This window comes from Cupressus sempervirens, chromosome 2, assembly GCF_028749045.1.
Source record: "Cupressus sempervirens isolate cs-2001-9-10 chromosome 2, ASM2874904v1, whole genome shotgun sequence".
Lineage (NCBI taxonomy): Eukaryota > Viridiplantae > Streptophyta > Pinopsida > Cupressales > Cupressaceae > Cupressus > Cupressus sempervirens.
The window spans coordinates 576,937,368-576,950,368 of NC_143119.1; positions in this window are offsets into that span (position 1 = coordinate 576,937,368).

Here is a 13,001-nt window from a genome sequence, read left to right on the forward strand (position 1 = left end):
TAAATACGAGTGTGTCTTTTCCCATTAAAAATATTATTTACTCATAAAATACAATTAGAAAATATTCACACAAATAAACTATGCAATAATAGCTCCATACAAAATAATGAAATGTTCATTTTATTGAATATTTTCTATTTCCCAAATTGAACTAGCTAAAAAGAAAATTTGACCTTGCTCTTCCTAATTCACTCATACCTCTATTTCTTATATTGAGTTACATTATTCTTAGAGGTGAATGCACCAAGTTGTGGTGCCAGAAAGATGACACCCAACTTAGATTTTCACAATTCTAAAAGGGTGCACGCACTATAGCACACACCCACTATAGTGCACACACACGATAGCCAAGCCAAAACATGTGCACATTTTAAAAAATTAGAAGTTTTTATACATGGGCTGCAAACTTGTGACCCATTTCATATCATGTTATTTGTTTTTGCTACTGCCTTCTTTCCCCTCAATAGAGTGCACATGATTTGTAAAAGTTGAAGAATTTTCTTAATATCCTCCTCAAAATGCCTCATCATCATTAGAGATCAAGATTAGGATCACGTAATATGATTTCTACTCTTTTTTTTGCATTATTTTGTATTTTTTTTAAAGTTTTGCTTCAAATTTAATTATTTATTTAAAATGCAATTGGTTTCTTATTAGGAAATGTGAATAATCAACCACAAAATTTTTAGCCTGACCAACAAAATTAAAATGAAAACCCTCCACAAGATCAAAATGAACTTCCACAACCTCCACCAATTCAAAGACCCCCTCCTGGCACTCAAGACAATATAATAAATGAAATAGAAATAGGGAAAAATGAATTAGAAGCAATCAGTGGTAGGTTGAAATCTTGGAGGAATACTAATCCTATGAGAGCACAATTGGCATCCTCTCTTGAGTCTATTATGAGCCAAGTAGCTTTTGTTAGTGGTCAGTTGGATGTTTGACATGTTAAGAGAGAAGAACAAAGAAAATATTATGCAAAAAAAATTATCTTATAAAGATGTAAGAAAAAAAGAAATAGAAAAAGGTAGCATATGTGCATTGTTTAAAAAACTTAAAGAAAAAGACACTGTTAAACATACGACTAAAAGGTTCCCCATCCATTGGTGCATACATTATGATATTAGAAATAAATTTTGGGATAGATGGTGGATGGTCTTTCACGCCCCTCCCTACAATAATCACGAGGTTCTAATGTATTTCTTAAAGAAATTGTATTGTGAATTTGTCCTTGGGGAGATCTCCAATTGTTTTTATATGTTAGATTCTCAAGGTAGAGGTGGGGGGTCATCATTTGAGAGGTTAGGGGCACATTGTGACCCTAAAGTAAATAGGGCACATATTGTCAAGCTATAGGGTGAACATGTGATTATTCTTTCACTAGTGAAGCAAAATGTAGAGACCAGTATTCTAGGTACTATCAATGCTTTGGTATAGACCCTCATTCATTGTGCTAGTCCATTAGTTGAGGAGGAGAATTCTTTGCATTATGGTCACATGTGCACATCATGTGGATCCTTATGCACATTTGGCATTCATGTTGGAGACACTATGGATGATGGGCTAGTCACTAATGAGTTCTTAAGTGACACATTTAGCATTGAAACATAGGTAAATTATAATTATAATAAATTAATTTGATCACATTTCATATGTACAGTGAATGACTAATTAATTAGCATGTCTTAACATTGCTCAAAATTCAAGGTAAGAGTGTTGATGACCCTAGTACAAATTCTCCGGTCTCATTTTATGTCTTGTTGACAAGTTGAGAGGTATGTATCTATTTAATTATTGAAATTAATACATATATTTATTAAGTAACCATATGAAGTATTGAAATTTTTTTTTTTATCCATGTGTATTAGTTCTCTACTAGAACATAGACATTCACAAGGGACTCTGAGCCTAGGCATTATATGAGCTTCGTAGAGCTACATTTGTTTCATGTTAATTTAATTCATTTTATTATATTTGTTTCATGTTTCATGTTACATATTAATTTTATTATATGATTTGTAGTTGTTGATGTCTGAGACTCCTCCTCATCTTTGCCAGTCCATCAATCGTGGAGTTGTTGCTGTGATGGCTAGTTCAAAGCCATTGACTGAGGTATGAAATATTTTTTTATATTTTTAGTTGTTATTTAAAATAGTTAGTATTAAAATTTCAAATGATATTTATAAGTATGATCAAGTGATTATATTGATTGAATTGTTGTAGGGCCTTGTTGCTCCTGATCATTCGCAAGCCTTTGAGGTGGATGTAGAGAGTGACTATCTGATGGCAATAAGAAAATAATTAATTTTGTGTATAAATATATTTTATTTCAATATATAATAATTATTGATTCATATATACTTTATTTGTATCAACTCTAGTTAGAGAGGAGCCTAAGCAAGAGGGCCAACTAGCATGTGAGGAAGACCCCATCATCACCATCATCTCCCTCCACACAACGATTGAAGACCTCTATGGATTTTTTTCCTTCCCCTCATGGGAAGGAGAAGATATAGGGATAGGCATACATTTATAGGCATTAATCTTGGACTTTATGTTAGTGGACATATTTGACATACATTTGATGTATACATGACATTTTATATTTGATGTATGACATATATTTTATGCATGACATTATTAGACTTATGACATTATTGGTTATCATAATATGTATCTTATTTTTTTTGTTTGTATTTTATGTATTTCATTTTAATGTAATTTGCATCCAGAATGATGCAGAGTGCTCACACCAAAAGCTAGTGGATTTCCAACAAGAAAACTTTTAAGGAAAAGTACCTTTTTCACCTTTCTACATGTCTTCAAAGACTCTTTCCAAATTGGTTACAACACTGAACAAAATTCTACAACTTCAAAAACTATTTGATCACTTTCCCTATTCAAAACTTGGGAAGCAATAAGGGAAGAATGAGCAAATTTGAGAAATGGATCATAATCAACTTCTTGCTTCAAAAAAACACCTTAGACACTTCAAGGAGAACCTAATAACTATCTCAAAAACTTTAGTCTATCATCTATTCCATTCTTCCAAGAGATTCTTTAACATCCTACGAGTGAAAACAATCTTCCAACATCTCGTGACCATATTTTATTTGCAACAACATGTAGTTTGCTAATTTTTTGCCAACTCTTCACAAAGGGAAGTGATTATGTTTCAAACCCATGAAATTGCTATTAAAATAACCAAGAAGATCCTTAACATCTTCCTCTAACTCCATTCAATGGTAACATGTAGCTAAACTGGTGTTTCATTCTGACAAAGTATAGGTTTGGGATTTTAAAACAAGGAGTAATGACATTTGACAATAGCTCAATGATCCTATACAAGTTTAAAATCAACAATGATTCATTTCCATATAAAAAGAACTTAATAATTAAAGAGAACAAATTTCCACAATCCATTATATTGTAATATGTTTATGGATTTGATTGTGTTAAGATTTTTACCATCAACATTTCAAATCACACTACGTGATCCATCATCAGGATGAAGAGCAAGAGAAGCAAAACATAGTCACTATGTTTTGCTTCTCTTGCTCTTCATCCTGATGATGGATCACGTAGTGTGATTCGAAATGTTGATAGTAAAAATCTTAACACAATCGAATCCATAAACATATTACAACTTAATAATTACCAACACCTTGTAATATCCCTAATTTTGACATATATTTTAATAATAAATAAATAAAAATAAATATTATAATTACATTATAAACCAATAAAGATTATAATATTTCTAAATATCATCACATTTGAATATATATACTATTAATAACTAATGACAACAAATTGATTAATAAATTAATCGATATATATATATATATATATATATATATATATATATATATATATATATATATATATATATATATATATATATATATATATATATATATATATATATATATGATACAAGAATTAATATAAATGATAATACAATCTGGTATTATATATATGATAACAAATACCTTACCAAAATATATCAATTATTTAATATACATAAACTACATCTTTTCATAATCTAAACATTGATTACGAGTAGACATCATAAAGCACATTTAAATTAACATAAACCCGTATGACAAGTGAATACTCTCACACGACCATGTCATTTCACTCGTGCCCTTCCAAGATGGGTCAACTAGTATTTATAAGGTAAAGACAAGGTCGAGACAAAGGAGAGAGAGGAGGAGACATCGAAGGTATAGAAAGCAATTAACAATCACCAAACTATGCACAGGACCAGCCACGTCAGATAGTACAAAGGCACAGAGTGGTGTCAAACCATGTAGCAACACGAAGCTTGATCATTCTTTGATGTTTATATTTACACTCAAGGCAATAACCAAAATCCATTTTTATTTTTTCAACTTTATCGATAAAGTTGATTGAATTATTAACAAGAGAAGAATATCAAATTGATATATAATGAAGAGAGTCTACTAATTATAATTTATATCACATACAAGTTTTATATATATATATATATATATATATATATATATATATATATGTATGTATGTATGTATACATATGTACATATGTATATACATATGTATATACATATGTATACATAGATACATATATATATATATATATATATATATATATACATATATATATATATATATATATATACATATATATATATATATATACATATATATATATATATATATATATACATATATATATATATATATATACATATATATATATATATATATATATATATATATATATGTATATATATATATATATATATATATGTATATATATATATATATATATATAAATACACACACACACACACACACACACACACACACACACACACACACACACACACACACACACACACACATTTATTTCTTAAAAGGTTGGAATTTTATTAAAGATAATTACAAAATCCATATAACTCCAAGTATAAAATGAATATTTGAAGTCTTTAAACTGAAACTAAGAGTAACTTGAGGTATAGCCAAAAAGGGGACATTACACACCTTATGCCTCCTCTAGCTTCATAGGGGGTATTTTTATCATTTGAAACCCATTACAACTAATTACCAATTGGTTTGATTGGGTACAATGTCAATTTCAACATTTTCCCAAAAATTGCTAAAATTGCCAAAAATTTGTTAGTGACTTTTGTTGCAAAATGTATTTTTTTCACTAACTCTTCCTAGAAATTAACCAAGTGGTTTTTGATAACACATAGGACCTATATAAGGTGTAATGACTCTTAAAACACTTCTTGAGTCAACTTATTAACAAATAAAACAAAAATAAAAAAATCCTTAGGACTAAGGCAACTCGGGTTTATAGGTGACCTCAAGTTTCTTGACCTTACAAACAAGGATTACCTTATTACCATAAAAAATGACATGTTAAAAATGAGGTGTATGATCACCCCTTTACCTTCTATCACAAGTCTCCATCATTGAATGAGATGACATATCTAGTTGCCACTTAGGTGCCCTACACCACAAGTTTAAGCATCACCTGAGACAAGGTTGCAAAATCAAAATGAAATTCATTATCCAAAAAGTAAGAGATATTATTGTAGGTGTCAGAAAAATAATCTTGTAGTACCTAAAATTACATCCATACCTCACAGGAGCTTCTAAATATGCCCTACCAAAGATTTCTACCCTAAGGCATTTAATGACTCTTAGGGTCAATTTGGTTTGGCATGCCCAATAATGTTCAAGTAGTTACGAGATGGGAAGAGTTTGGAAATAGTTTTTACCTAGCCACTCAGAGCTAATGAAATAGATAGTTCAATCCCATGACAAACAATTGGAGAGATTCACTAGTTGGTGACTTTGTATTGGCCAACACTACAAGTTTCAACATAACTCAAGATAGGACCACAAAACCAAATAGAGTATAATCTCCAAAAAGAGAGAGAGGTTATTGTAGGTGTCAATAACATGGTCCTATAGCACCCAGAATTGCATCCATACCTCACATGATCTTTGAGATATTCCCCATCAAAGATCATTGCTCTATGACATTTAGTGACTCTTAGGGTCAATTTGGTTTGGTGTGGCCAAGAATGTTCAAGTACTCAATGGGACATGATGATCTTTGAGCTAGGGTTTACTCAGTCACCTAGAGCTAATGAAATAGACAGTTTGATCCCATGACAAATGGTTGGAGAGATTCACCAGTTGGTGACTTTGTACTGGCCAACACTAAAAGTTTCAACATCACCCATGATGGGGCTACAAAATCCAAATGGAATTCAATCTCTAGAAAGTGAGACATTATTGTAGGTGTCGGCAGCACAGTCTTGTAGCACTTAGTCTTGCATCCATACCTCACACGAGCTTTGAGATATGCCCTGTCAAAGATTTCTGCCCTCTGACATTCAGTGACTCTTAGGGTCAATTCAATTTGGCTTGCTTGAGAATTTTCAAGTGGTCAATGGGATGTGATGAGTTAGAAATAGGGTTTACCCAACCACACGGAGCTAATGGAATAGACAGTTTGATCCTACAAAAAATGGCTAGAGAGATTCACTAGTTTGCAACTTTGTACTGGTCAACACTACAAGTTTCAACATCACCCGAGATGGGGACACAAAATCAAAACATAATTTGACCTCCAAAAAGAGAGAAAGAGGTTATTGTATGTGTTGGAAACATGGTCTTATAGCACCTAGCATTGCATCCATACCTTACACAAGCTCTAAGTTATGCCTCATCAAAGATCCTTGTCCTATAGCATTTACTAACTCTTAGGGTCAATTTCGTTTGGCATACTCAAGAATGTTTAAGCACTCAATGAGATAGGAAAATCTTGGAACTAGGGTTTACTTGACCACCCGAAGCTAACAGAATAGATAGTTCAGTCCCACTATGAATGGTTGGAGAGATTCACGACTTGGCGACTTTGTATTGGCCAATACTTTAAGTTTCAACATCACTCGGGATGGGGCTACAAAATAAAAATAGAATTTGATCTCCAAATAGAGAGAGAAATTATTGTAGATGTCAGCAAAATGGTCCTATAACACGTAGAATTGCATCCATACCTTGCATGAGGTTTGAGATATTCCCCGTCAAATATCACTACCATATGGCATTTAGTGACTCTTAGGGTCAATTCGGTTTGGCATGCTTGAGAATATTCAAGCACTCAACAAGATAGGAAAATTTTGGAACTAGAGTTTACTCGACCACCCAAAGCTAACAGAAAAAATAATTTAATCTCACAATGAATGGTTGTAGAGATTCACTAGTTGGCAACTTTGTACTAGCCAACTACAAGTTTCAACATCACCCAAGATGGGCCCACAAAATCAAAATGAAATCTAATCTCCAAAAAGAGATAGAAGTTATTGTAGGTGTCAATAATATGATCCTATAGCACCTAAAATTGCATACATACCTCACACGAGCTTTGAGATATGCCTCATCAAATATGCATGCCTTATGAAATTTAATGACTCTTAGAGTCAATTTGGTTTAGCATGCCTGAGAATGTTTGAGCACTCCACAAGATAGGATGATCTTGGAACTAGGGTTTACCTAGCTACCCAAAGCAAATGGAATAGATAGTTTGATCCCATGACTAGCAGTTGGAGAGATTCACTAGTTGGTAACTTTGTACTAGCCAACACTATAAGTTTTAGCATCAACTCAGATGGGGCCACAAAATCAAAATAAAATCCAATCTCCAAAAGGTGAGAGAGGTTATTGTAGGTGTCAGAAAAATGATCTTGTAGCACCTAGAATTACATACATACCTTGTATGAGATCTCTGAGATATGCCCTACCAAAGATCGTTTCCCTATGGCATTTAGTGATTCTTATGATCAATTTAGTTTGGCATATCTGAGGACATTTGAGTGCTCAACAGGATGGGATAAGCTTGGTACTATGGTTACCCTGGCCATCTAGAGCTATTGGTTGGAGAGATTGACTAGTTGGCAAGTGGTTGTATATTTATTTGAACTCACTTAATGTGGCTGTATATGATATGTAGGTTGTACTCTACAAAGTGTTTTAATGGTTATCTAATTTCAAATTATTATATAATGAAACCAAGTGCCGATATATTTATTATATATGGCATGTTGTACTATTTAATTTTTTTGAGAACTAATGCTTATAGTGCACCCAAATTTAGTTATTATAAAGATGTGATGTTAGTGAATGACTACTTGCTAATACTATTATTCAAACCTTTTATGGATCTACAGGCTCAATCACGAGCCCATAGAATTGACCAAGAGAAAATTGCAATTGTATATCAATTGATTACAAAATATTCAGTTGAGGAAAAAATATTGTAGTCATCAAGAAGAAATTGGCCATGGAGAATCTGGTTATGAATTTTGATAAGAATGAAACTATTAAGGAATTGCATGATATATTAATCCATGGTGCAAGGAATATTCTTAATGAGCATGGAATTACAACTACATCTATTAAATATACAAAGGAAGATATATAAAACCTACTTAAAGATATTAATCTAAGAGAAAAAGATATTTTAGAAGAAAATGGTTATCTTGGTGCCATCCAGGGTATGCCACTTACTTAGGATAAAGAGACAAAACCTATAGATAATGGGAAATAGTGGGAAGATCTTCTTGGACCCATGAAAGAAGTTATAGATAACAAGGAGGAGCTAGAAAGGGGAAAGTGACAAAGGAAATAAGTAATATATGCATGTGAGCCTATGTTAGATGATGATGATGAATACTCACCATCTGCTAATAGCTCAAGTAGTGACATAAGCTCTTTTGTGCACATGTACATAGACACAAATTTTTTAGATAGAGAAGTAAAAAGTGCTATAGAATTATCTATGGAGAAATGTGAAGTGAAGCATCAAATTGGCTCATTAGTAGGAAAAGAGTTTGGTCACGCACTTCATTCTAGCACCATAGATGTTTCAATTAGAAATGCCTATTTATCAATGGCCTTGCATTTATAGGACTTGGGAAGCTAGGATACTCAAGATGGGCATGATCCCTCAAAGTTCTTAGCAAAATATATAAATGATCTTAACAAAACAATAAAAATCTTATTGCCACCTTTGGTGAGGCAGTCTCACTCTTTTTACAATGAAGGCCAATTGTCTATAATTCAAGATTTTAATTCAGCTAACAAATGGAGAGCTTCTCAAGGTATTGATTTCTTTCACAGAGTTTTTAATAAATCTCAAGGTTCTCATTTAGGTGACCAACTACTAGGAGGTCCATGGATAGACTCGTTGATTTCCCAAATTAGCAAAAGGGTAGATCCCAATCAAAGAGAAGTGGAAATCCTAACGAATATAGCATTATTGCAGATCAAATGGGTGCATCTCCTTCACTAACAAATATAATTTCTTTTAGAGACTTTAGTTTAAATGGAGATTGTTAGTTTCCAAACATGTGCCAGTCAAGTAGATGATCAAGATGTTTCTTGAGTAAAGGGGATACTACTTTATTAAGGTATCTTTATGATCCCACTTGCATTTAGTTACTATTTTTTGAGTGGCTAGCTAGCTGCTTCAGTGTGGGATTTCTATAATATATGATGTCCTCATATAATTACATGCCATTTTTTGTAGAAAATTTCTATTTTAAAGGATTAGTGAGCAATATCTATAATGCCCCTTTTTGGGACTAAAGAATATAACTATTAAAATTACAAAGCTTCCATGTTGTTGTAGTGGAGATTATGTGCAATATCATTTTTCTAATTTTGATTTGGTCAATAATACAATATACATATGTAGGAATAATTTGGTCCATATATATCTGGTTCTTAATTGTCTGACTATTATGAATGACTTATTGCCTTTGGTTTAGAAATTTTTTTATTGTATACAATACTCAATATTGGTATTCCTTTATATTTTTTATTGGTTAATGTTCATAGATGCATATATATCCTTCAATGGTGTGCTTTTTCTTTATTGGATGCACTTGCTTCAGATTTGCACACATTGCATAATATTGTTATATTGTATTATTTTATTTTACTATGTAATGTTGTACCTAGATGGATGTTCAACATGTAAAGATTCCAATGGGATATACTTGATGAGTTGTATTGTAACATTGTGATAATATTTGATATAATTATTTATTATTGGGGAAAAGAATTAAATTTTTAATATTAAATGTGGGGTCAAGGGGTTAGGTAGCACATGTTTTATGTAATAGTACTTGGAGGTTTTGTGAGACTTGTTACTATATAAGCAACCACAAGGGTAGTTTTTGGTGTGAGAAGATAAAAGTAAAAAAGGGAAAGAGTTGAGTAGGATAAGACTTGATAGGTTAGCCAAGGGATCATTTGTGAAGGTTGGAAGCATGGCATGGGATGTGTGGATTCATGCTTGTTCACATAGATTTCTCTATAGTGGATATGGATTTGAATGCTTCCATGGTTGTATTGCAATGGTGTTTTTGTTGAGTAATACATAGTGATGGATTCTTTTGGAGGCTAGGTTTTTTTTTCAATGATGGTTTCCCAGGGTATATCCTATGTCAAAAATTTGTGGGTATGTTGTCTATTGTCTTGCATGTGGATTTTAGTTGCATATTTATTTCAGATCTATTATGGATTATGTGAAAATGGTTATATTCTTTGTTACAAATTTCTTTACATTTATTACCTACTAGAGGGTTGTGTCTCTTCAACATCTCCTCAAGAGTAGTGTCTCTTCCATGCATCCCCTATCCCACCTTCTCCCATCCCTCTCTCTCTCTCTCTCTCTCTCTCTCTCTCTCTCTCTCTCCATTTCTCCCTCCCTCTCTCCCTATTCAATCTAATGCACCAACTAGATCTGTGCTACATTTTAATGTCTCAAGTATTGCCTCATGGTTTCATGACTTACAAACCTTCCAAAGAGTCTTATTATGTGATTTTCCACCATATTTTATCAAGTGGACATTTGATGTGACAACAAGGTTTGATTAGTGAATAATCTTCCTCTTTATTTGCCAATCCTTGAATAACCACAAGTTAGGGTTCTTTATAGAATATTGTCTAAGCCATATGCCGATTGCAACCACCACACCAATATGGAACTCTAAACCTTCACCATCTATAATCAAGTGATCCAATTTTTTTGGGGCTGGACACAATGACATAAATAATAATTTGTCCCTTCTTCATTTTATTAGGGTGCAATAACAAGAAAAACATGTGGCTAGTAGTGATAAATATACAAAATGCAGTCATTAATTCAACAAATATTTAGGTAAAAGTTATAAAGTTACATAATGAATTTATAAAGATATATATATTACTAGGTTGCACTAGATTATACAAGTGGTCAAAGTCAATGAATGAATCCATCTCTACCATTTCTAGTGTTTGAGGGGGATGATAGGTGTCAATTGGGTTGAAAATTTCTATATCCCAATTGTTTATCCATTTAGTCAACTCACGCTCATCCCAATTCCTCTCTACACATGATGGACAATAACATGCCGTTCTATGGGTGTGGATACTCCATGAACCTGCATCATATCTTTTAAAAGAGTGTAGCTCACTTGATATTGTTAGTGTGCAATAGTCCTCATATGGTGCAATGTTAGTATTATCTATCAACCAAAAAAATCTATGAACCATAGACTCGTCTTCCTTACCTAGACCCAGTGTAGCATTACACCATTGGATGATGGATTTTGCATCTATTAATGTTGCTCCATCTTTGTACTTTATTTCTTTATGAGCTAAGGCTCTTTTGATGCATGCACTTGCACCATTGTGCTCTCCCTTTTCATGACTAATTTTTGTGAAATTCCACATATATTGAATTCTAGACAACTTGTGCATCTTGCTCAACCAATAGAACATCCATGCATGCATTCTTGAATTGAGATGCATAATTATCTAACCAAATAATATGCTAGCGATATGGTATGCCCTTGTTAGCCAAATCTTCATAAAATAATTGAAAACAATCATGTACAAACTTTGTAGAATGTCATTGATGATCACTAATGTAAAAATTGTACTCCCTCAATATCTTCTTATCATCCTCTATACTTGTAGGTGAATGCATGAATGTTATGTGAAAAAATATGGAAACCTATTGAGAAGTATAATACTTTTTTTGCATCTCATTTTTGTGGTTGTAGTGTGTAGTTTGCTATGAAATCTACAACCAAAACAATGGTATTAAGTAGAAATGTATCCCTACATAACTAGAATTACAAATCTAGCCATCGAGTTCTATGTGTATGCCTTGCATACTTGTAAATAATCTTTTCATGAAAAATCTTCATGAACTCATAGACTGGAGTCTTTTCAATACCTAAATTACATCTTTTACCCTATTTCCCATCCTTTAGAGCATATGTCACTATCTTATATTTTCTATAATCTACTATTTCATTTCTAATTGCATATATGTTCACAAGTTGATAAAAGATGCAAAGAATCACAAAATAAACATGTACAATCCAAGCATGATGTCTTGTAAAATTGTTGACCGTACCCTATTTCACATGAAATGTTGGATATGAATTTTCTTGAAGATCTAGGTGGCTCATTCATGTCACAATCCTATAAAACAAACTTAGAATACAAAAACACACATATATGCCTAAAAACATCAAAATGGTTAGAAAATTTAATATGTATCCTATAACAAGAAGTTGTGCATGTGTGATTTATCTTCACATAAAAAGATTTACCCATCTCAATTTTTTTTTTTGACTTATTCAAGTTTAAGGATACATACCAAAAAATTGTGTCTGAGTTGAGTCAAAAAAATGTTTTGCATGTGGATCATGATTTTGACTACCAATCCTCCTTCTTATAACATCTCTTTGATTAGGGTAAACATGCATGTTATTTGTCCAAAAATCTCCAATCAATGATTTTAGAGCTTAAATAATTTCTTTATTCTTTCACAATAGTCTACTACTAAATGTCCATAACTCATTTTTTGTTGGATCTTCAAATCTCTCATGCCTTACCATGGCTCTCCTCAGAGTACCTTTAAAATTTTTCAAT